Source organism: Pan troglodytes, chromosome 1 (assembly GCF_028858775.2).
Source record: "Pan troglodytes isolate AG18354 chromosome 1, NHGRI_mPanTro3-v2.0_pri, whole genome shotgun sequence".
In the NCBI taxonomy this organism is placed as follows: Eukaryota; Metazoa; Chordata; class Mammalia; order Primates; family Hominidae; genus Pan; species Pan troglodytes.
Genome location: NC_072398.2, coordinates 140,713,810 through 140,741,402, shown reverse-complemented (window position 1 = coordinate 140,741,402; position 27,593 = coordinate 140,713,810). Strand labels below are relative to the sequence as shown.

The following is a 27,593-nucleotide window of genomic DNA, read 5'->3' as shown; positions in this document are numbered from 1 at the left end:
AACACCAAAGTCCTTTTAAATATCTTCAAGATATTCTCAAGAAGGATGGTTAAAACAAGCCCAGATTAGGAAATCTATAATAAATGCCTAACTCTTCAGTGCCCATATGCAGACGAACATCTACAAGTATCAAGATGATCAAGGAAAACATGACCTCACTGACTGAACTAAATAAGTCACCAGTAATCAAGCCTGGAAAAACAGAGATATGTGACTTTTCAGACAAAGAATTCAAAACAGCTGTGTTGAGAAAACTCAAAGGAAAGATAACACAAAGAAGAAATTCAGAATTCTATCAGATAAATTTAATAAAAAGGTTAAAATAATTTTTTAAAATCAAGCAGAAATTCTGGAGCTGAAAAATGCAACTGGCATACTGAAAATGCACCACAGTCTTTTAGTAGCAAAATTGATCAAGCAGAAGAAAGAATTAGTAAGCTTGAAGACAAACTATTTGAAGATACAGGGTCAGAGAAGACAGAAGAAAAATAAATAAATAACAGTGAGGCACAGAATTCAGAAAATAGCCTCAAAAGGGCAAATATAAGAGTTATTGGCCTTAAAGAGGAGCTAGAGAAAGCGATAAGGGTAGAAAATTTACTCAAAAGTATAATAACAGAGAAGTTCCCAAACCTAAAGAAAGATATCAATATTCAAGTACAAGAAGGCTATAGAACACAGAGCGATTTAACCCAAAAAAGGCTACCTCAAGGCATTTAATAACCAAACTTCCAAAGGTCAAGGATAAAGAAAGGATCCTAAAAGCAGCAAGAGAAAAGAAATACATAACATACAATGGAGTTCCAATACATCTGGCAGAAGACCTCTCAAAGGAAACCTTACAGGCCAGGGGAGAGTGGCATAATATATTTTAAGTCCTAAGGGAAAAATCTATTACTCTAGAATAATATATCCAGTGAAAATATTCTTCAAACGTGAAGGAGAAATAAAGTCTTTCTCAGACAAACAAAAGCTGAGGGATTTCATCAACACCAGACAAGTCCTGCAAGAAATGTTAAAGGGAGTACTTCAATCAGAAAGAAAAGGATGTTAATGAACAAGAAGAAATCATGTGATGGTACAAAATACACTGGTAATAGTAAGTACACAGGAAAACCACAGAATATTACAACACTGTAACTGTGGTGTGTAAACTACTCTTACCTTAAATAGAAAGACAAAATGATAAACCAATAAAAAATAATAACTACAACAACTTTTCAAGATATAGACAATATGATAAGATATAAATATAAACCACAAGTTAAAAGTAGGGGGACAAAGTTAAGGCATAGAGTCTTTACCAGTTTTCTTTTTCTTTATGAAAAATGCTAAGTTGTTATCAGCTTAAAATAATGGGTTATGCAAGATCATAACCCATGGGACATGGATGGAGCTGGAGGCCATTATCCTTAGCAAACTAACACAGGAACAGAAAACCAAATACCACATGATCTCACTAGGAGCTAAATAATGAGAACACACGGACACATACAGGAGAACACACACACTGGGGTCTATCAGAGGGTGGACGGTGGCAGGAAGGAGAGGATCAGGAAAAATAACTAATGGATACTAGGCTTAATACCTGGGTGATGAAATAATATGTACAATGAACCTCCATGACACAAGTTTACCTATGTAACAAACCTGCATATGTACCCCTGAATTAAAAGTTTAAAAAAAAGTGCTATCACATAGTTTGTGCAAGTCTCATGGAAACTTCAAACCAAAAAACATAAAATGGATATACAAAAAATAAAAGCAAGAAACTAAATCACCACAGAAAATCACCCTCACTAAAAGGAAGACAGGAGGAAAAGAAAGAAGGAAGAGAAGACCACAAAACAACCGAAAACATAACAAAATGGCAGGGGTAAGTCCTTACTTATTAATAATAACATTGAACATAAATGGAATGAACTCTCCAATCAAAAGACATAGACAGGCTGAATGAATTTAAAAAACAAGACTCACTGATCTGTTGCTTACAAGAAACACACTTCACCTATAAAGATACACATAGACTAAAAATAAAAGGATGAAAAAAGATATTCCATGCCAGTGGAAACCAAAAAAGAGCAGGAGTAGCTATACTCATATCAGATGAAATCACTTTTAAGACAAAAACTAAAAGAAGAGACAAAGAAAGTCACTATATAATGACAAAAGGGTCAATTCAACGAGAGGATATCACAATTTTAAATATATATGTTCCCAATACTGGATCACCCAGATATATAAAGCATATATTATTATAGCTACAGAGAGAAATGGACTCCAATACAATAATAGCTGGAGACTTCAACACCCCATTTTCAACACTGTACAGATCTTCCAGACAGAAAATTAACAAAGAAACATCAGACTTAATCTGCACAATAGACTGAATGGATCTAATAGATATTTACAGAACATTTCATCCAACAGCTACAGAATACACATTCTTTTCCTCAGCATATGAATAATTCTCAAGGATAGACCACAGTAGATCACAAAACAAGTCTTAAAACATTCAAATAATTGAAATAATAAGCATCTTTTCTGACCACAATGGAATAAAACTAGAAATCAATAACAAGAGAATTTTGGAAACTATACAAATACATGGAAACTGAACAATACATTCCTGAATGACCAGTGGGTCATTCCTGAATGATCAGTGAAAAACATAGAAGGAAATTGAAAAATTTCTTGAAGCATGAACATGGAAACACAACATACCAGAACCTATGTATTAGAGTGAAAGCAGTACTAATGGAGAAGTTTATAGCTATAAATGTTACATCAAAAAAGAAGAGCAACTTCTAAAGATGCATCTTAAAGAAGTAGAAAAGCAGGGGCAAATGAAACCCAAAAATAGTAGAAGAAAAGAAATAATAAAAGATTAGAGCATAAATAAATAAAATTCAAATGAAGAAATAATACAAAATATCAACGAAACAAAGTTGGTCTTTAAAAAGTTAAAAAATAGACAAACCTTTAGCCAGACTAAGAGAAAGAGAAAAAATTCAAATAAATAAAGTCGGAGATGAAAAAGGAGACATTACAACTGATACTGCAGAAATTCAAAGGATCATTAGTGGCTACCATAAGGAACTAGATGCCAACAAATTGGAAAATCTAGGAGAAACAGACCAATTCCTAGACACATACAACCTACCTAGATTGAAATCCAAAACCTGAAGGACCAATTACAAGTAATGAGATAAAAACTATAATAAAAGTATCCCAGTAAAGAAAAGCCTGGAACCCAAAAGACTTCACTGCTAAATTCCAACAGACATTTAAAGAAGAAATAATACTAATTCTATTCAAACTATTCCAAAAAATAGAGGAGGGGGAAATTCTTCCAAACTCATTCTATGAAGCCAGTAATATCCTGACACCAAAACTAAAGACATATTAAACACACATACACACACACACACGAAAACCACAGGCCAATAACCCTGATGAATATAAGTGCAAAAATCCTTCACAAAATATTAGCAAACTGAATTCAACAAAACATTAAAAAGATTGTTCATTATGACCAAGTGGGATTTATTCCTGGGATGCAAGGATGGTTCAACACATGCAAATCAATCAGTGTGATACATCACACCAGCAGAATGAATGACAAAAACATATGATTATTTCAATTGATGCTAAAAAGCATTTGATAACATTCAACATCCCATTATGATAAAAACCTTCAAAAGAACTAGGTATAGAAGGAACATACCTCAAAATAATTCAAGACACATAACACAGTCCCAGGACTAGTATCATACTGAATGGGGAAAAACTGAAAACCTTTCCTCCAAGATCTGGAACACAACAAGGTTGCCCACTTTCACCACTGTTATTCAACATAGTACTGGAAGTCCTAGCTAGAGCAATCAGACGAGAGAAAGATATAAGTGGCATCCAAATTGGAAAGAAAGAAGTCAAATTATCCTTTTTTGCAGGTGATTTGATCTTATATTTGGAAAAACCTAAAGACTCTACCAAAAAACCATTATAACTGATAAACAAATTCAGTAAAGTTACAGGATACAAAATCAACATATGAAAATCAGTAGCATTTCTATATGCCAACAATGAAGAAACTGAAAAAGAAATTTAAAAAATAATCCCATTTACAAGAGTTACAAATAACATTAAATACCTAGGAGGTAATTAATCAAAGAAGTGAAAGATCTCTATAATGAAAACTATAAAATACTGATGAAAGAAATTGAAGAAGACACCAAAAAAATGGAAAGATATTTCATGCTCATGAATTAATTGGAAGAATCAATATTGTCAAAATGTCCATACTACCCAAAGCGATATACATATTTAATGCAATCTCTATCAAAATACCAATGACATTCTTCACAGAAATAGGAAAAAAATCCTAAAATTTATATGGAACCACAAAATACCCAGAATAGCCAAAACTATCCTAAGCAAAAAACAAAACAAAACAAAAAAACTGGAGGAATCATGTTTCCTGGCTTCAAGTTATAAAAAACAGCATGGTACTGGCATAACAACAGACACATAGACCAATGGAACAGAATAGAGAACCAGAAACGAATCCACACACCTACAGTGAACTCATTTTCAACAAAGGTGCTAAGAACACACACTGGGGAAAAGACAGTCTCTTTAATAAATGGTGCTGGGAAAATTGGGTATCTATATACAGATGAATGAAACTAGGCCCCTATCTCTCACCATGCACAAAAATAAATCAAAATGAATTAAAGACTTAAAGTCCTCAAACTATGAAACTACTACAAGAAAACATTGGAGAAAATCTCCAGGACGATTGGTCTGGGCAAAGATCTCTTGCATAATACCCCACAGGCACAGGCAACCAAAGCAAAAATTGACAAGTGAGATCGTATCAAGTGTAAAAGCTTCTGCAAAGCAAAGAAAACAATCAACAAAGTGAAGAGATAACCCACAGAACGAGAGAAAATATTTCTAAACTGCCCATCTGACAAGGGATTGATAACCAGAATATATATGAAACTCAAACAACTCTATAGGAAAAAATCTAATAATCCAATTAAAAATGGGCAAAAGATTTGAATAAGCATTTCTTTTAAAAAGACATAAAAACAGACATGTGAAAAGGTACTTAACATCACTGATCTTCAGAGAAATACAAATCAAAACTACAATTAGATATCATCTCACGCCAGTTAAAATGGCTTATATTCATAAGGCAGACAATGAAATACTCTGACAAGAATGTGGAGAAAAGGGAACCTTCTTACACTGTTGACGGGAATGTAAATTAGTGCAACTACTATGGAGAAAAGTTTGGAGGTTCCTCAAAAGAGTAAAAATTGAGCTACCATACAATCCAGCTATCCCACTGCTGGGTATATGCCCAAAAGAAAAGAAAGCAACATATGGAAGAGATATATGCACCCCTATGTTTGTTGCAGTACTATACACAATGGCCAAGATTTGGAAGCAACCTAAATGTCCAACCTAAATCAACAGATGAATGGATAAAGAAAATGTGGTACTTATACACGATGGACTACTACTCAGCCATAAAGAAGAATGAGATTCTGTCATTTGCAACAAATGGATGGAACTGGAGGTCATTATGTTAAGTGAAATAATCCAGGCACAGAAAGACAAACTTTGCAAATTCTCATTTATTTGTGGGATCTAAAAATCAAAACAATCGAATCCATGGAGATAAGTAGAATGATGGTTACCAGAAGCTGGGAAGGATAGTAGGGGAGTCAAGTGGAGTTGGGGATGGTTAATGGGTACAAAAAAATAATTAGAATGAATGAATAAGGACTAATATTTGATAGCACAACAGGGTGACTATAGTCAATAATAATTTAATTGAACATTTAAAAATAACTGAAAGAGTATAATTAGATTGTTTGGAACACAAAGGATAAATGCTTGAAGGGAGGGATACCCCATCTTCTATGATGTGATTATTTCAGATTGCATGCCTGTATCAAAACATCTCATATACCCCATAAGTATATACACCTACTATGTACCCAGAAAAATTGAAAATTAAAAATATTACTAAGAAAACCACAAGGAGAGAAATATATTTACTATTTATTAAATGGAAGTGGATCATTATAAAAGTCTTCATTTTTGTCATCTTCACATTGAGTAGGCTGAAAAGGAGGTAGGAAAGGAGGGGTTGGACTTGGTGTCTAGGGTGGCAGAGGTGAAAGAAAGTCCGCATGTAACTGGAACCCTGCATTTCAACCCTGTGTTGTTCAAGGGTCAACTGTTATGCAAAGGTGGTAGAATCTTATGCATTGACACAAAAATATCTCCAAGAACACTGTTAAGGAAAAGAGCAAATTGCAGAACAAAATGAATAGTATTTTTCTCATTTCTAAAAGCTGAAACCCATACACACATTTACACACACATATAGTACGTAACCATATAATACTACAAATATACCTTATAAAATTTACAGTAAGGGATCTGGAAGGATGAACACTAAATTATTAAGACTAGTTATTGTGAATTAAATTAAGCTCCTGTGTGGGTCTCACAAGTCTAGTGCTTGGAGTTGAATTTGCCTGAATTTGTTATCTGTAAAGGAGGTCTATTTTCACATGGTGTTGGCCATTATCACAGTGGACTTCGATTTCTATTTCGTAACATTTTATAATGTCTGAATTTTTAATGATGAAAATATGCTCATTTATTATTTATGCAATTTCAAGATAGAGAATCAAACACAAAGAAAATAAAACACAAAAATATCGCAACAAACAAGATGTATGCTGTGGGTGTTGACTAATGTTCCCTAAAGATAGCTCCTAATCCCTGGAACCTGTAAAAGTTACCTAATTTGGAAAAGAGTCTTTGCAGATGTGATTAAGTTAAGGATTTTGAGATGTGGGGAAAATCCTGCATTATCCAGGTGGGCCCTAAATGCAACCAGATGTATCCTTTTGAGAGGGAGGCAGAGGGAGGTTTGACACACACACACAGGAGAGAAGGTGATATAAGGACAGAGCAGAGAGAGATTTGAAGATGTTTGCTTTGAAGATTGGAGTGATGTGACCCCAAGCCAAGGAATGCTGGCAGCTACCAGAAGCTGGAAGAGACAAGAAATAAATTCTCCCCTACAGCCTCTGAGAGAGTACAGCCTTGCTGACAGCTTGATTTCAGCTCAGTGATACTAATTTCAGAATTCTGGCTTCCAAAACTATGAGATAATAAATTTCACTTGTTTTATTCGACCCAATTTGTGATGATTGGTTATAGCACCACAGGAAACTACAAAATTTAGAAAATTGCAGAAAATTACACAGAAAAAAATAAATATCGGCCGGTCACGGTGGCTCACGCCTGTAATCCCCAGCACTTTGGGAGTCCAAGGCAGGTGGATCACCTGAGGTCAGGAGTTTGAGACCAGCCTGGCCAAGATGGCGAAACCTTGTCTCTACTAAAAATACAAAAATTAGCCAGGAGCAGTGGCGGGCACCTGTAATCCCAGCTACTCGGGAAGCTGAAGCAGGACAATTGCTTGAACCCAGGAGGTGGAGGTTGCAGTGAGCCCAGATCGTGCTACTGCACTCCAGCCTGGGCGACAGAGCCAGACTCTGTCTCTAAATAAATAAATAAAATAAATAAAAATCACTTATAAACTCTGCTCTCCAGAAATAGTTGTTACATTTTTTGGTGTGTTTCAAATATTTTAGTTTTAAAATCTGAGTATGTGCATCATCACTTTTGCAGATCTTCAACTTTATTGAAGAATAATTGATGTACAACAAACTGCATATAACGTTTAGACAATTTAGTAAGTTTTGCATGTGCACACACCTATGAAACAACCACCACAATAAATATACAAACATTTCCATCATCCCCAAAATATCCCTGTGTAGCCCCTCTCTCCCTAGACCTCCATGCTGTTTTCTGACACTATAGATTAGATTGCATTTTCTAGAATTCTATGTATTATTCCTTTTTATCTGTCTTATTTCACCCGCATAATGATTTTGAGATGCATGCATGTTGTTCCATATATCAAACGCATGTCATTCCATTTTATTGCTAAGAAGTATTCTATAATATGGATGTGCCACAATTTGCTAATCCATTCACCTTTTGATGGACATTTGGGTTTCCAGGTTTTGATTATTACAGGTAAAGTTATCTGCATCTGTGTACAAGTTTTTGTGCGGACAAATACTTTCATTTCACTTTAGGTAAATACCTAGGAGTAAAATGTTTGGATCATATGGTGGATGTGTATCTTAATATTTTAAGAAACTGTCAAATGAATTTACAGACCACTTGTACCATTTTACATTTCTACAAACAGTTCCAGTTCATAAACATTTGTATGGTCAATCTTTTTAATGTTACTTATCCTAGCATATGTAAACTGGTATCTCACTGTGACTTTAATCTGGATTTCTCTAGTGACTAATAATGTGGAATATTTTTGATGTGCTTACTGGCCATGTTTATATCTTATATAAAATATCTGTTTAATATGTTGACCGTTTATAATTGAGGTGCTTATCTTGTTATTCAGTTGTAAGAGTTTTTTATATTCTTTGGATACAAGTTATCTGATATATATGCTACAAATATTTCCTCACTCTGTGGCTTGCTTTTTTGTTTTCTTAATGGTGTCACCTGAAAAGCAGAGGTTTTAGATTCTGATGAAGTTCAATTTATAATTTTTTTCTATCATGTAAGATTTTCATGTATACGAAAACTTTGCCATCACTGATGCTGTAAAATTTTCTCCTATATTTTCTTCCAGAAGTTTTATTGTTTTAAGTATTACATTTAGGTCTATCATCCATTTTGAGATAATTTTTTGTGTATAATGTGAGGTAAGAGTTAATGCTAATTTTTTTCTGTATGGATATTCATTTGATCCAACACCATTTGTTGAAAAGACTTTTCTTTCCCCCATTAAATTGCTTTGACACTCTTGTTAAAAATGAATTTACCAAATGTATATACCTATGATATACCCACAAAAAATAAAAGTAAAAAATTTTATTTAAAAAAAACAATTTACCATATACATGTTGATCTATTTCTGAATTCTCTACTCTGTTCCAATGATCTATATGTATATTTTTTGCCAATATTAATCTACCTTGGTTAATGAAGCTTTATAATAAGTCTTTAAATCAGGAAGATAAGTCCTCCATCTTCGTTCTTTAGAAAAATTGTTTTGTTTTTCTAGGTCCTTCATATTTCCATACACATTTTAGAATCAACTTATCCGTTTCTACAAAAAAGCCTACTGGAATTTTGACTGGAATTGTGTTATGTCTGTGGATCAATTTGGGGAGAATTGACATCTTAACAATATTACATTTTCTAATCTATAAACCACATTACTTTTTAAACAATACTGGCTATATATGCAACTTGTTTCCTAAACCGACTAACTTGTACAACCTGTGTATAAAAATTCATGTATCCAACTATTCATTTATTTACTTATTGAGTAGAGTTTAAAGTACTTATCTGGCTCCCTTCTAGATCCTTGAGGTACAGCATTAAACAAAGCGATAAATTCTTGCTCTCTTGGAGTTTACAGAGTTACCTTAATAATCACAATCCTGAATTTTGTCTAATTATTTTCCTACATCTATTGAAATGATCATGTGGTTTTTGTTTTTAATTCTGTTTGTGCAACCCTTTATTATTAAAACTCTCAGCAAAACTGGCATACAAAGGACATACCTCAATGTAATAAAAGGCATCTATGACAAACCCGCAGTCAACATTATACTCAATGGGGAAAAGTTGAAAGCATTCCCTCTGAGAACTGGATATCAAGACAAGAATCCCCACTGTCACCACTCCTCTTCAACACAGTACTGGAACTCCCAACCAGAGCAAACAGATGAGAGAAAGAAATAAAGGGCATCCAAATTGGTAAAGAGGAAGTCAAACTGTCACTGTTTGCTGGCGATATGTTTGCTTACCTTGAAAACCCTAAAGATTCCTCCAGAAAGCTCCTAGAACTGACAAAAGAATTCAGCAAAGTTTCTGCATACAAGATTAATGTACACAGATCAGTAGCTCTTCTAAACACCAACAGCGACCAAGCAGAAAACCAAATCAAGAATTCAACCCCTTTTACAACAGCTGCAAAAAAAAAAAAAAAAAAAAAAAAAACAACTTAGGAATATGCCTAACCAAGGAAGCAAAAGACCTCCACAAGGAAAACTACAAAGTACTGATGAACTAACTCATAGACAACACAAACAAATAGAAACACATCCCATGCTCATGGATGGGTAGAATCAATATTGTGAAAATGACAATACTGCCAAAAGTAATCTACAAATTTAATGCAATCCATATAAAAATACCACGATTATCCTTCACAGAATTAAATAAAACAATTCTGAAATTCATATGGAACCAAAAAGACCCCTCAAATACCAAGCAAGACTAAGCAAAAAGAACAAATCTGGAGGCATCACACTACTGATTTCAAACTATACTATAAGGCCATACTCACCAAAACAGCACAGTACTGGTATAAAAATAGGCACATAGACCAATGGAACAGAACAGAACAGAACAGAACAGAACAGAACAGAGAACCCAGAAATAAATCCAAATCCAAATACAGCCAACTGATCTTCAACAAAGCAAACAATAACATAAAGTGGGAAAAAGACACCCTTTTCAACAAATGGTGCTGGGATAATTGGCTAGCCACACGTAGGAGAATGAAAGTGAATCCTCATCTCTCACCTTACACAAAAATCAACTCAAGGCGGATTAAGGACTTAAATCTAAGACCTGAAACTACAAAAATTCTAGAAGATAACATTGGAAAAACCCTTCTAGACATTGGCTTAGGCAAGGATTTCATGACCAAGAACCCAAAAGCAAATGCAATAAAAAAGATAAAAAGCTGGGCCTTAATTAAACTAAAGAGCTTTTGTAAGGCAAAAGGAACAGTCAGCAGAGTAAATAGACAACCCACAGAATGGGAAAAAAATCTTTACAATCTATACATCTGACAAAGGACTAATATCTAGAATCTACAATGAACTCAAACAAATCAGCAAGAAAAAAACAAACAAACAATCCCATCAAAAAGTGGGCTATCAACATGAATAGATAATTCTCAAAAGAAGATATACAAATGACCAACAAACATATAAAAAATGCTGAACATCACTAATAATCAGAGAAATGAAAATCAAAACCAGAATGCAATACACCTTACTCCTGCAAGAATGACCATAATCAAAAAATAAAAAAACAGTAGATGTTGGTGTGGATGCGGTGATCGGGGAACACTTCTACACTGCGGGTGGGAATGTAAACTAGTACAGCCACTATGGAAAACAGTGTGGAGATTCCTTAAAGAACTAAAAGTAGAAATACCATTTGATCCAGCAATACTATTACTGGGTATTTACCCAGAGGAAAAGAAGTCATTATTTGATAAAGATACTTGCACACGCATGTTCATAGCAGCACAATTCCCAATTGCAAAATCGTGGAACCAACCCAAATGCTCATCAATCAACAAGTGGATAAAGAAACTGTGTGGTATATGTCTATATGATGGAATACTACTCAGCCATAAAAAGGAAGGAATTAACAGCATTTGCAGCGATCTGGTTGAGACTGGAGACGATTATTCCAAGTGAAGTAATTCAGGAACAGAAAAACATCATATATTCTCACTGATATGTAGGAACTAAGCTATGAGGACGTAAAAGCATAAGAATGATACCATGGACTTTGGGGACTTGGGGGGAAGGGTAGGAGGGGCGCGAGGGATAAAAGACTACAAAAAGGGTGCAGTGTATACTGCTCAGGTGATGGGTGCACCAAAATCTCACAAATCGCCACTAAAGTACTCGCGTAACCAAATACCACCTGTACCCCAATAACTTATGGAAAAATAAATTTTAAAATAAAATTTAAAAAAAGGAAAACAGAAAAAAAATCACAATCCCAATTTTTATATCTGCTGATGAACAGCTTTGCCACTCCTGTGCTTCTGGGAGCCCTCTGGGGTGTTCTACTACATGTATGATCAGGAACAAATCTTATCAGCTCCCAGAGAAAATCCTGAGGGTACCACTGTTGTTTTGACCAGGTCTTCTGTCCAGTATTACTTTGCTTCACTGTTCACTCCATGTTCTGCCATTACTAAGCCTGTCCAGCCCTAACAATTTCTGCCCAGGGATCGTGTTCAGGATCCCCTCTTGCTCAGGAAGAGATTAAGACAGAGCTAACTGTATTTACAACTCTGTCTGAGATAAGAAAACTAAAGTCCATTGTGGAATGATCAAATTGGGATAAATAGCATACCCATTACCTCAAATATTTATCATTTATTTGTAGTGAGAACATTTAAAATCCTTTCTTTTAGCTGTTTTGAAATATGCAATACATTATAATTAACTATAGTCACCACACTGTGCAATAGGTCAACTTATTCCTCCTATCTAACTGAAATTTTTTACCCTTTGACCAACATCTCTCCTTTCCTCTTCAACCCACCCATAAATACATACAATTAAAGATAAAAAATTAAAAATAAAATTTAAATGAAGGTTAATTAAAATTAAGGTCAATTAATATAAAAAGGAGTAAAAGAAAGAAAAGAATAGGGAAAAAAAACTAAGACCCAAAGATGTTAAGTGGCTTGGCATAGTTACATAGTTACAAAGGCAGTAAGTGGTAGAAACTGGATTCAAATTCAGACCCAATTTGTGTAAATTCAGTTGTTCTTTTTACTATATATTGTTGCCTCACAAGCTTGTAGATAAAAATGTTTACATCAAAGTACATCACCTTAGAGCCTTACAGAAAATGTACATTTGTGAATTGAGCAGGCTGTTTTTTGCCTGCTATGAAGGAAGCCGGTGGGTGGCCCCTTCCTTGCTCCCAAGAGTCCTCGCAGGTCTCTGACACTGAACAATGTCTGCTTACAGCTAGGCTCTTAACCAAGGTTCCTTAGACAGCCTTCAGGGGGAGTCAGAGAACCCTCTGAAACTATATTCACAGATTTTTGTGTATGTATATATGTGCACTTCTTGGCACAAAGGTTTGCAATTTGCATTTTTCTTAAAGTGTCTCTGTCCCCTCCAAAAGATTAAGAACTACCATTCCACCAACAAAACCTACCTTTAGGCCACCCTGCCCGGGACTAGCTATTTAATTAATCAGCAAATACTTATATATTGTGCACAAACAGGGAAAGCATTGGCCAGCATTTATTGTCAGTTAAGAAAGCAGTACAAAATATTAAGTGGTGAATGTGTAGTAGAAAGAGAACTAGAGAGCTACAGTCATTGAGGGGAGAGAGGGAACATCACAGGGTCCTTAGGGTAGCTTTAAGGAGGCCGGATGGAAGCTGAAACTTGAAGGATGAATGTTTCCAGGATTTTTCTCTCTGGTATAATAAGAATGAAAACTTTTGCTCCGGGGGCTTGGTTCAGTATCAGTGGGTAACCACGCAGCTGTGGCCACCAGATTACCATTAAATGCAACTTGGCTGTTATTGTACTATTGGGTCATCAGCATTCAGCTAGTACCATAGCATAAAGGGGGAAAGGAAAGCTACATTGAAGAGAAGATAAAAAGAACACAGCAAGCAGAAAATAAAATGCCTTGAGTCTATTTTGCAGACTCAAACCCACTAATCGATCTTTCTGACTCTAAGTTGAGCAAACATAGGACATAATATACACCCAGATCGGTAGTAGCACATACACATTTTGACATAATCTGGCCATGGAAAGAAAGTAATTTTGAAGAAATCATTAAGTCTTTTGGCTAAAGGAACTGTCCACCAGTTCACATCTCAACTGCCAAATCTGAGTCAGACCCTGGCCTCAAATCTGAATTCCATTTTGTACAGATGCTAGATATATTCTTTCACTTAGAATCAAACAGGCACACTTGATATTTAAAGCAGGTTTTCTATTTTTAGTTGCTTGCCAAACATCTGTCGGCCTTTCTTCTTAATGGTCTGCTCAGTAGAAGAGAAGGAGAAAAGCAGTATAAAATCATTTTGTTGTTCAATACCATGATTAGTTTTCTCAAGTTGACAGCCAGCCTTAACAAGATTCTCCTCTTCAGGAAAGGTTCTTTTGATGGATGGTGTCCCTGTGGCTCTAAACTGAATAGCAGAAGCAAGAAGGAGGTGAATTCTGTAGTTGGAGAGAGTCTTTTTTTTCCTGCTAACTCAGGTGTAATTGATAAAACTCCACACTTCCTATAGCCCCAAAGTGCAAGTCCAAGAGAAAGGACAGGCAGGGTTTTTTGCTTTGTTTTAATTGAATTATCCCTGGTTCTACCTCTTCTGAATCTAAACTTGGTTACAAATAATAGCCTGAGACAGCAGCCAAGTTTAATAAGTCACAGTAAATTTTAGAAGAAAATAAACACCCTCCAAATCTCAATTAAAAAGCAAGGAAAAAAAATGCATGTTGTCTACCAAAACAAAGGAATGGAGCACTTGAGAAATCCAGAGATTCAGGTAGGTAGATGGTTGACAAATTGTAAAAATCTCATCACTCATCAAATTGTCTCAAGAAATATCTTGTTTTTTTCTCATTCACAAACCTATAAAGAATTAAGCCTGGTTAAAATTCACATTTCTCTATAAAAATATGCTCAGCTCTTGCCAGCATGGTGAATAATTTTTCTTCCATAGATTGCTCCTTTGGCCTTTGAGTCACCTGGCTAGGATAAGTGACAGCCTCCCTTTATTGGGCTATTGGAGGCAAAATGTGTGGACAGGTCTTTGAGAGAAATATGGGAAACTCACCTAAGATACAAGCCTGGCAAGATTTCACTTTGGATTTTAATGACAAGAATGACCCATAGGCTGAAAGACAGAGCTTTGAAAATAAGAAGAAAGGAAATCCTATTTATTTACATCCATGTAATCATACTTAATATATGAATATATTTACACAAGTATAAATTTTATGTATAAATTTTATGCATTTTGTTATTTATATTTATTTGTATACATTATCCATATCTTGTGGAATCTATAATCATATCTATGAAACAGTTCAGGTATAACATCTGAAAGTCTCCCATCGCCTGGACTAGAACATTGCAAATTATGAAATATAAATTTTTTATAATTTTCTATTTTAAAAGGAGCATGAATTTAAAGGCATAGCTTCACCAGAAATAACCATAAAAAAGGTTTAAAAACCTAAAATTAGAAACAGAAAAATAAACCACACAAGTTTCTTAATAAGGACAGCACATTTAGTTATAATGCAAATTGAGCATGGGGTGGAAATGGTTACTGAGATATTAAAAGGAATTTGTGGTTAGGTTATCTCACATTAAAGGTGCTCATGCAATGGCTTCCAGGGGAATCCATCTGACAATCCTATCTCATCACATCACATCCAATCACATCAATGAGCATTTACAGAATCCCTACTATGTGCCAAAGAGTATTCTATCCATTGGAAATGTAAAGAGGTGTGATGTGTGCGGCTCTGCTTTATTATGTCAGGTCATTCTCAGTCCATTGATAGTGAAACATTTTCTCCTGAAGAGTGAAGCAAGCCCTTTCCTCTGTAGCCTTTAAAACTCAGAATCAGAGTACATCTTCTGGCACCATGCAAATCACCAAAGGCGAACACACCTTGGAGTCATCAAAAATTACTTTAACTGAATAATACATTTAGAGTAGCAAAGTATTATCACCAATATAGAATAAAATATTATTATACTAAATTGTGCTTACTCTTGTCATCCTAGGTGCAGTATCCGTTCAAGCTACCCTTCAATTTTTAGCCACTTGTGTTACGTTTTCACATTTTGACACACAACTTAATGATAGCTACTGTTGTTTGCCATTCGTGGGCTATGGACTGAGCACATTAAATATATTGTCTCATTTGACTTCATAACAACCATCTACAGTAAATAGTATCATAATCATCTTGGATAAAAAGAGCCACACAGAAGCCATAAAGGGATAAGTAATGGTGCCAAAGGCTGCACGGCCAGTGAGTGGCAGAGCTGGGACTCAACTACTGGTATAAGTGATTGCAAAACTCTGGTCCTTCCATTCTATGCTATTGTTGCAAGTGTTGGCTTAATCTTGGCTTTCCAAATGATCTGAATGTCTGAGGCACAGGCACCCATCTTTGCCAATTCATGGCATTACTTTCCCATCAGTCATTTCACATAGTCTTTCCTGAGGATTACCCATCTTCCATTATGACAGCTATTTTCAGGCTAATCCAGAATCCACACAAATGGAAACACTGGCCAGTCAAGACAGCTATCAGGGTTAACAACTATCAGGTTAATGGGGGAGAGATGTTTAATGGGTTGGAAATGCAGATTCTTGATAAAGGTCACTCACATCTGTAGTGGGTAAAATGCAATAAACAAACTTTAAATGGCATGTGATTTCTTTATTGGCTTTTAGCCTGAGCTTCCAAGGAAACTTTATTTTTAAAAATTTTTTACAGCTTTATGAGTGTATAATTGATAGATAAAAACTGCACATATTTATTGGATACAATTTGATGAGTTTAGACCCATGATGAGTGTGGAGCCATGGGCCCATCACCACAATCAAGGTAATAACTATTACCTCTAAATGTTTCATGCCCCCCAACCCCCACTTTTTGTGGTAAGAACACTTAACACGAGATCTACTCTCTTAACAAGGTTTTAGAATCATTCAATGTTATATCTTGACAAAAACAAAACTAAACAAAATATCTACTTAATAAAATATTTATGTGCTGGCTGAAAAAATGTCTTTGTAAGTAAGGTAGGTAATTCAAAATAGATAAGGTAAATTGGTTGGGGAACATACTGCATATACTCTGACTAGCAGGGAATTTTTAAAAATGACTGATGATGAATTGTATAACACCTCATGGTGGTACACATTCAGGAGTTATTATTGATACCACTGGTTATCAATTCCAACTTTGAAAACAGACCAGGAACTGGGTTATAGACAATATGGATAGAGAAAAATCTCTCATGTAGATGGAAAGCAAAAAGCTGATCAGAGTTGGTTCACTTAATTTTTCTGTCAGTGGGTATAAATAACAAATTAACTTGAAGATAGTTAAGGTTTGATGAAATATCATTTTTTATTATTACAAAAGGTAGTTATTTTAAATAGAAATGCCATCATTATTTGACTTTATTTAATCCACAGTGCTGTTGAGGGTCAAGGAGGTGGTTACTAAAGCTCTTTAGAGAGAAAAAATGATATATTTCTTATCAGTAGATGTAGAATTGAAAGTATCCAACTGTGCTGACTACATGTTTTTATCACCAATGAATGTGAACTTCTCTACTTCACAATTTCTTACACAAAGGCTAAATTACAAAACAAAGTGATTAATGAAAAGACATCTATTAATATTCTCTTGAAATTAACTACATATAATTTAAAGGGAAGAATAAAATTCTAGCCTGTTAAAGTTTGCTGTTCCACTTTAAAAAGCAGGGAAGGCTTTAAAATGTTTCTTTTTATGCCCCTCAACTTTCACATCTTGCATTGAAGAAGTTTTTTTGTTCATTTTCTCTATGGTGATATAATCAAAGGAGAAATATATGAGATGCCTGATAATTTCAGAGTCTTCATTTCAAACCATTAAAGCTGAATTGCATAATTTTCTTTCTAAAGATTGAAGCTCTCGGAAAATGAGCAGATGAAAGGTCTCAGCTTTCAAGGACACTTGTTCATCCACTTATACAAATAACATATAATAACATGCATTCTAAGACTAGTTATTTTTTCTTTAGTATCTCAAAACAGTATGAATTGATGCAGTCTAGATCAGTTATTAAGCCCCTCCACGGCTTGCCCATCAATCGCCGGGTCAGCACTAGAGGTTTATAGAGCTGCATTACAGAACCACAGTATTACCAAACAATGATCATCATATGAAATTAGATTCTCCATCAAAAACAAAATTTTTGTGGCTGAAATTATGATTCTGGGTGCAGACCTTCAGCTCAAGCATCAACATTGATGCAAAATTGATGAAACTTCCAAGTGAAATTGCATTGTTTGATCTTCACAGCCCTGGAATAACATAGCCTAAAGCTACAGTTTCTGTAAACTTACTTTGCACAAATGACTTACCCAGTACGGATGTATTGACATAGAGTGCCCATGAATGACATTAGGGCTACTTAGAAAAGAGACAAAATAACAGCAAAAGAATGCAGCAATTGGTTCTGAAAATTACCTTTTTCCAGTGAACCTCTCTGAAAAATTACCTTTTTCTGCTGAATCTCACTCAAAAATTACCTTTTCCAACTGAAGCTCTCTCAAAGTGCCTTGATGTTAAGCAATATAGTTTTAAGTTGAAAATGTCACAAGGCCATGAAAAGAAATTGATAGAAAATTTCAGGGTTCCTTGTTGATATTTGAAGCAGCCTGTGGATTTTTGTTCTTTAACACAGATCTGCTCTGCTGTGCTACCACTTTGATTTCTGTATTGCCAAAAACAGCATGTTTCTAGGCTTAATGGCTTCACAGAGAAGAGTACGAAGGTGATTTAGTTATTGCTGCCGAGGTTCTGTTACCAGTAGGAAATTGGTAAACAGATGTTTTCAAAACCCTCTCCATTCACTGTGGAACTTTAAAAAAGTGCAGTAAATAAAATTTTGAAATTTCTTTATCCTTTGAAAGAAACTATATTTCTATTTACTACAGTATCTTTTTAGAAATTATGCACTTGAGCTGAGATTTTTTTTTCTCTGACAGGAGGAATTTTTATTTCTTCAGTCAAAAGATGCAGGAAAGACATCCTACCTCTTGGAAGAATCATTGGACTGGACATCCAAACACCTGAGTCCTAGCCTTGAGTCTGCCTCTCACAGCAGTATGACCCTGGGCAAGTCCTTGTGGAATAAGGGCATGGACAGAATGATGTCAGAGGTTCCTTCTAGCTCTAATATTCTACAGTTTCCTTTTAGTTCAAATTTAAAGACAAAATGTCTAACAGTGGTTCTTGTTTGTTATGACCAGTATTGTCAAAAGAGAAGTTGTACAAGTTTTTTTTGCCTGTTTTTCATGTATGTGTGAGTGCGTGTATCCTTTAAAAAGCAAAGAAATGCTCTCTGGTCTAAAATGCTTTGGGTATGATCTCTTTCAAAGACAGAGGGATGACCGAAGTGGGATAGAGCCAATTACAATACTTGGGAAATTGTCAAAGTAACTGACTCCTTCTTGCCTATAGATGAATATTTTCTTCTTCTTGCTTACCTTTTCTTCTTTCTCCTCCTCCTTTACCAGCCTCTCTAGCCTGAGTTCTCACTCTCTCACTATCTCCTTCCCTCTTCTCCCTTTTCTTTTTATCTTAACTCATAAGCCTTTTAATTTCTCCCAAAAGGACCCACTAATAGAACTCAAGATTAAGAAATATATCAATTGCTATAGTAGAGCAATCTTTCATTTTTTTCAAATTCATAAAATAATTAAAATTACAGGGCATATCAAATGGCCATTTTGGCTAAATGCTTAATCATTAGTATTGATTAAAATCAACATTCTGCCAAACCTGAGGTTAAAGCAGAGGTTAAATCAATTTTGGAATATGAGAGTGCCTGAACTTTTCTATTTAAAAATTAATTATAATTAGAATCTTATTAACATTTTTAATAGTCAAAAATTAAAGTTTTGACATTATAATATAGAAATAATAATTTCTTTATTTGCTCAGTTGCTAAATTGCCCTTGTAGTCCTTATCCTGAACATTTGTGATACTAAGCAAATGCACACTTTCAAGTGGAACCTTTAATATTTGATTAACTGTTTTGTGTAAAATAGAATAAAAAATTTTTGGCTAGGCACAGTGGCTCACACCTGTAATCCCAGCACTTTGGAAGGCTGAGGTGGGCGGATGACGAGGTCAGGAGATGGAGACCATCCTGGCCAACATGGTGAAACCCTGTCTCTACTAAAAATACAAAAATTAGCCGGGCGTGGTGGCACATGCCTATAATCCCAGCTACTCGTGAGGCTGAAGCAGGAGAATTGCTTGAACCAGGGAGTCGGAGGTTGCAGTGAGCCAGCCTGGTTACAGAGCAACACTCCGTCTCAAAAAAAAATTTTTTTTTAAATATTTTTTCAATGCATTTTTTTTTCTTTTTTATTTTTTTGAGACAGAGTCCCAATCTGTCAGGCTGGAGTGCAATGGTGCGATCTTGGCTCACTGCAACTTCCGCCTCCTGGGTTCAAGTGATTCTCCTGCCTCAGCCTCCCAAGTAGCTGGGATTACAGATGTGCACCACCATGCCCTGCTAATTTTTTTTTTTTTTTGGTATTTTTAGTAGAGATGGGGTTTCACCATCTGCAAATGCACTTGCCCTTTGTCCCATCAATCTTACCTGTAGGAATTTATCCTTAAGATACACCTCCAACAATATGGAAACACATATCCACAAGGTTTATTCTTTGTGGCTTTATTTGTAATTGCAATATAATGGCAATTTCCTAAATGTCCAAACATAGGATATTGGTTGAATAAACTTTGCTACATATACACAATCGAGTATTACTCAACTGTTAAAAAAAAATGAGGAAAGTCTCTATGAACTGATACGGAGTGATTTCCAGGAGATATTTTTAAATGAAATATGCAAAGTACAAAACAGCTTGTGTGTGTGTGTGTGTGTGCATGTGTGTGTGTGCGTGTTGAGGGGGAGATAGAGAAAAAAGGAAAGAGGGAGGAGAGATACATTAGAAGGAAGGAGAGATACATTAGAACTGACGGATCATAATTTCTAAAATATGTACTTATATGTGCATATATCTGTGCCATGCATATGCATATATATATATTCACGTGTATCTTTATACATATGTCTGTGCATATTATTTTCAGCCCCTGCCTATTGAATCAAGAGCCAAGAGCCACACATACACATATTACCTTTTGTGTAAGAAAACAGGGAAGATGGGGGGAAATGCAATCTCTGCTTATCTTTACAAGAAGAAACAAGGAAGGGTAAACCAGAAAACAGTGAAGTTGGTTACCTACAAGGGTAGGGATGGGGTGAAATGGGGTGAAACGACACAGGAAGGAGTGACATTTCCCTGAGCATACTTTTTGCATAGTTTGACTGGAAACATGTTGATAGTCTACACATTGAACAAAGTAAAATAAAATCAGTGAGAATGTGAAAGTGGGGTGAGGACTTAAACACTGAAAGCAAGCTGACAATAAACACAAATATATGTCAAAGGAATGCCATAATCACACAGAAGGAAAGGAGGGAGGGAGGCAGAGAGGGAGATTGAGAAAAAAGGAAGGAGGGAGGATAGAAAGAAGAAAAGAAAGAAAGAGAGAAAAAAAAATAGAGGGAGAAAAGGACACTCATCCAAATAACTTATGGACCAGAATTTTGACTACCCTCAGTCATGAGTGGATAGATAGGTGTGTAGGAGGGGTAAGGATTGCAAAGAACTCATGAACTCTTTTGAATAAAGCATTGTTTATTTTACTTGTTACTGGTAGAGGGTCTTGAGTCATCCAGGTTCTTGGTGTTTTGAACAAATAATTGGACAAATTACACAAACAAAACAATGAAAGAATGAAACAACAAAAACAGATTTATTGAAACAAAAGTACACTCCACAGAGTGGGAGCAGTCTCCAGAAAGCAACTCAAGAGAGCTGGTTACAGAATTTTCTGGAGTTTAAATACTCTCTAGAGATTTCCCATTGGTTACTTGGTCACACCCTGTGTAAATGAAGGAGTGGCCCGCCACCAGTCTGATCGGTTGTAGAAGGTGACCAATCAGAGGCTGAAGTGAAGTTATAAAGTTACATGCCTATGCAAATGAAGGCTAGGCTCCTGACCAGTCTGGTTGTGGGAGGGGACCAGTCAGAGGTACTTTCCATTTTTCATCTGCCACAGCAGTGCAAAGAAAGTAGCCTCTGATACTTTTGTTACTTGGGTGTGGAGAGGTGGAGTTTTCCTTCAATTCAGTTCTCTGAAGTCAGTATAAACTGGCCTTAAGTTCCTTGCCTCCAGGCCCTATTCTCCTGCCTCACAGTAGCATAGGTGAAGCAATTCTGAAACTATTTTAGATGTTTTATAGGATTGAGAAAAGGACTAAATGAATTGTTGGAAACCAGGTTTCCCATGTGGAAGACATAACATACAAATATGGAATGGAAAGCAAGAAATAACCTGAGAGATCCATTAGAACTGGCAGGTCATAATTTCTAAAATATGTACTTATATGTGCATGCATATGCATATATATAGTTCATATATATATTTGTATGTATGTCTGTGTATATTATTTTCAGGCCCTGCCTATTGAATCAAGAGCCAAGAATTAAACACACCCCAATAGCTTCAAGCACACTTAGTACCCAGATCTTGGAACTAGGGCTCTTCAGTCCTGGCTGATTCTAGGACTGGGCAGAGTTAGATACAAAAGGAACCTGGAACATCTTGTTATGCAGAGAGTAGCAAAGTGAAGAAAGAAAGAAAGAGAAAGAAAGAAAGAAAGAAAGAAAGAAAGAAAGAAAGAAAGAAAGAAAGAAACAAAGAAAAGAAAGAAAAAGAAAGAAAGAAAGGGAAAGAAAGAGAGAGAAAGGAAGGAAGGAAGGAACGGGAGAAAGAAAGAGGAAGGAAGGAGAGAAAGAAAGAGGAAGGAAGGAAGGAATTCATTGGAGGAACTGAGGGCTCCTGTTTACAGTAGAAAGCCAAATGACAACTAGTAAATGTGGGAGGGAGTGCTAGAATTAGAAAAAGTTAACATTCTGCAACTGTTGTAGTCAAGATTATATCAAGAAATAATCATTAATTGATACTACCTCTCGGGAGAAATGTTAATGAGGAGCAGGATATTATCATACCCTTAAAGTATCTCTCCACAGACTGCTTTTTAGTTGCAAAAGAGACAGTCAGTGGTAATGTAATGGAGAAGTTAGAAACACCTTGACTGAATGATCAAAACTCACATCACCCATGAGGGCCAGATGGACATTGTGTGCTTCTAGATATGATACCCCAAAAAGGAAACATTATCACTTACTGAATATTCTAACTGAGAATGGAGAGAGTGAATTTATTCATGACAAAACATCTAACAAACCAAAAATGAAGAATATTCTATTTGAAGGAAAAAAGGGGAAACATTCTTCAAAAAGTCAATGTCATTTTTTCCAGTTACCTGGAGCTTCCCTTTTCATTCCTCTAGCCAGAAACCTGGGGTATTAGTTACCCCACTAGGCTGCACACCTGTAACTGTGTCCCCATCTTGGGCCAAGTGGCAGAAGGGAAGAGAAAGAAGAAAAACATCAGGGTTTGCCCCATCTTATTGGGATCACAGATATACTTACCAGAGGGGAAAGCTCTCCACTCTCAGAGTTTTGGCCCCTGTGAACTCTCACTGCAGTTTCTACAGCAGCTGCCATGAGATTGCTTGAGGGCTGAGGGGTGAGAGAGCAGGAGAAAAAGGGAGAAAAAAAGGAAATTTCTGCACTCTTTCTGATAATTAGAAGCTCTTTCCTTCTCTTTGAGACAGAGCTAAAGTGCTGCTTCTGAAGCTTGCTATTGTTTACTGATAACCACTTCTGGGTTTTAGAAGGCAGTGTTGAGTTCAGGCAGGGAGATATCAAAGGAAAAATTGATAAAATGACCAGAGGTTGGGTGATATTTCAAATTCTGGACTTCTTCTCCATTCTACCTGCTATTTTTTACTTTTCTAATTCCTAAAATAGTTGCTCCAGGCAACTATTCTGTTCAGGTTTTATACTTGTATGGACATAGTGGAGTATGCTTATTTCACCTTGCCTTTAACCAGAAGTGCTTCAGATATTTTAATATTGATTTTTAATTTAATTCAGTTGTGATCAGAGAAAATACTATGTAATATTTTAGGTCTTAAAGTTCATTGATTATATTTTGTGGGCCAGCATATGGTCTCTCTTGGTAAACATTTACTGTGCATATAAAAATGTATTCTAAGGTTGTTGGGTCTAATGTTCTATATAAATGCTTATAAGGTCAAGTTGATGAATAGTGTCATTCATATATTTCTACATCTTCACTGATTTTTTTGATCTACTGTCATTAGGTGAATTCATATATACAATTGTCCTGTCTTCTTGATGTATGGACATTTTTGTTCCTATAAAATATTCTTTTTTATCTTTAATAACACTCTATTCCTTGAAATATATTTTATAATATTTTCATTATTTGTATGATATAATTTTTCTGTTTGTTTTGTTTTGTTTTAAGAGATTGGGTTTCATCATGTTTCCCAGGCTGTTCTCTTAACTCCTGGGCTCAAGCAATCCACTTGCCTCGGCCTCCCAAAGTGCTAGGATTACAGGCATGAGCCACTGCATCTGGCCTTATATTTCCTTCCCTTTTATTTTCTACCTATTTGGTTTTATTTAATTTAAAGTTCATCTCTAATATACATCATATATTTGGGTCTTGATTTTTTATCTAGTCTGACAATTTTTTTTAATTTGGAATATTTAGGCCATTTACATTTAAAATAGTAAGTTTATTTAAACCATTATATTGAATGGTTCTATTTGTCTCACCTGTCTTGTTCTTTGTTCTTCCTTTCCTATTTTCTTTTGATTAATCAAATATATTTTGGTACTCCAATTTAAGATATTGCTTTGCATTTCTATAGCAAAGATTGATTGACACAAGACATAGCCCCCTTCAAAATCTGTCATTAATTCCCTTTCTGGCCTCATGTTCTATCCACCTTCTCAGGCTCCTTCTATGCCCTCTGTACTTTATCCACTTTAACTTCTCATTATGCCATTTTATCGTTTTCTCTGGTTAGTCATGCCTTCTTGGTACAATAATGTCCTTATAAACATAAATGAAATTATTAAAAGTGAACTCCAGCCATTGCACCTGGCATGGAACATTTGATAATATGACATAGGAAGCAAATGTGGAGCAAGGATTTTAAACCTTTCCTTCTTCCCTCCTCACCTTATTCACTCCCAGATGTCAGTAGGACAGCATTCTTATGCTACTGCGGCACAATGTTTTGCAGTGTATACGTAATGGAAAAGCATACCTTCAGTATTGCACGGATTCATGTAATAATAAAAATCAAAATAGCTAGTTGATACTTTAGGGTGAATATAGTTAACAAGCATTTATTGTATATTTTCAAAAAGCTAGAAGAGAGGATTTTGAATGTTTCCAATACACACACACACAAAATCTTTGAGGTGATGAATATGCTAAATATCCTGACTGGATCCTCATGGATTGTATATATGTATGGAAATATCACTCTGTATCCTATAAACATGTACAGTTATTACATGTCAACTAAATATAAAATGAAATGATATAAAAAAGTACACAGAAAAAAGAAATAGGTAGTTAAGGAGGGTTTTCATTTTGTTTTGAGACAAGGTCTCGCTCTGTCACCCAGGCTAGAGTGCAGTGGTGCAAGCAATCCTCCTGCCTCAGCCTCCTGAATAGCTGGGACTACAGATGTGCACCATCATGCCTGGCTAGTTTTTGTATTTTTTGTAGAGATGAGGCTCCACCATGTTGCTCAGGCTGGTCTCAAACTTCTAGGCTCAAGTGACCCTTCCAATCATTTTTCCCCTTTTTTTGGCCTCCTCCCAAAATTTTTCCCCATTTTTTTTGAAGAACTTTTCCCCCATTTTTGGCCTCCCAAAGTGATTGGACTACAGGCACGAGCCACTGCACCCAGCCTAGTTAAGGCTTTTAAAATTAATTTGGTTAAGGCGTTTTATCTTTAAGTATAAATTTTGATCATAACGAGAACTTGAATTTCTTTATGGTTAGTATACTAGCCATAATTTAAGGAAGTCACCAATCCAAGATGAATTTTTGTGGATCAAGAGATACAGAAGAAGAGGATTACCCAGGATGAGAGCTAAAAAATAATAATAGTAATCCAGAAATGACCAAGACAGAGACATTTCCCATAGCTACTTCTGAATACAGCTTACACTGATTCTCTAGTAAAAAGGTTAAGAGAAGAAGCAAACTGTGGTTATAGCATTCCTTAATTATAGATTGATATCTGTAGATATACTTATATCCATATATATCCATTTAACCATATATTAAATTGTATATAATTCTTTTCATATTTTGCAATGTGATCTTCTCATCTAATATGTTTAATCATCTTAAGTCTCAAGTTAAAAGAATCTTCTTAGGTATTATTAAACTGACACACCTAAATCAAGTGGTCTCAGTTATTAACATATTTGAGACCATATTACTCCGTGTCACTGCTTTCATTACTAAACATGTAACTATCTAGGTGTACACACCGTATATTTCCTTATGGTGTTCTCCCTGCCTAGACAGTTTTTCTCCTCTTCTGTGGTTGGATAGCCTCTATTCACTTTCAAGACCCACCTTTAAATCATTGCCTGCATTAGGCCATTCACAGAGAGTGTTAAGTAATTTCTCTTACCTATTCTCACAGTACTGTACTCTTACTTGTATCAAAGCTCTGATAACTTACATTTATTCATTTTTGTGTCTGTTTTCCCCTAATCCCCTAATGCTATGAACACCCTCATGGCGTTTATTGCAGAACAGGGAAGGAGAAGATAAAGAAGAGACAAAGGGCAGATAACAGGGAGGGAGGAAGCATATCATATTTTGTTCAACTGAAAATAAATTTTCTTTTTACATTTTAACATCTCTGAAATAGGGCTGTACCTTACAACCCTTTATCTCTTACAGCTGAAATCTAGGTAGCAATCATGATGTAGTTGTCACTGCCTGCATGTACATGAACTTGATCATTTCAGGTAACATGCCTAAATGACTGCAAGCCCATTTGAAGCCAATTTTACAAAGGGATGCAAATCCTGGTTATTGTCTGAAACCCTCTATTGTCACTTTATGGTAAATTTAAGAAAGTTTCAGCATCAAAACTTGCAGATTTTGTGTCAGCACCCTGGAAGAATCCCGGAGATAAAAATAAAGCATTCTCTTAAGAAATGCTGTGTCACCAATGCTCTCAAATAGTAGATACACTCTAAAAATTGATTTTTAAAAAGTTAAAAAGGCACTTAAATGAGTCTAACTCTCATATAAAGACATATGAAGAAGTTTAAGACTACCTTAGCCAATCTATTTTACTTATATTTTTCACTTTGGATATCCCAAGAGTAATCTGTCCTTGTTAAAAATATGCTGTATGTCCAAACAAGAATCAAAAAGCTCTTTCAGGATGCATAGAACAAAAATTCTGTAAATCAGGAAGACATATATTTAGTTGACAATATATTTTTTCATCTTACAATCAATAGCATGATAGGTTAAATAAAATGTGTAAATTTGTATCAGCTTTTGAGTATTGGTAAACAGAATTAATACTAAGAGGAATTTTGCAAAGTTATCTGTAATGTCTGGGACCTCTACACATTTCAGGACAATAAATTTAAGCAAGTGTTGTTAAATAGAGGAAATTATCCTGTGTAAAATAATTTCTATTATTTTCAGTGCCAAATTTTATTAAGCCAAGCGAGGAGTCAGAAAATAATTTCAGAGAATGGATAAATGGTCTAAAGAGCTCCAGTGAGTGACAAACATCTCAGGATCACCTAACATTG

The 27,593-nt window shown here is 35.4% G+C and overlaps 2 long non-coding RNA genes across 2 annotated transcripts in view; one reads left to right on the top strand and one right to left on the bottom strand.

The window, feature by feature from the left end:
* Positions 1 to 19,642, top strand: part of LOC104001508 (uncharacterized) — a 248,140-nt gene extending 228,498 nt beyond the window's left edge. Inside the window, exon 4 of the long non-coding RNA XR_010153272.1 lies at positions 18,740 to 19,642. This is a non-coding gene — a long non-coding RNA (uncharacterized LOC104001508). The remainder of the gene's footprint in view (positions 1 to 18,739) is intronic.
* Positions 1 to 27,593, bottom strand: part of LOC107967246 (uncharacterized) — a 227,998-nt gene that overhangs the window by 43,926 nt on the left and 156,479 nt on the right. The window lies entirely within an intron of this gene.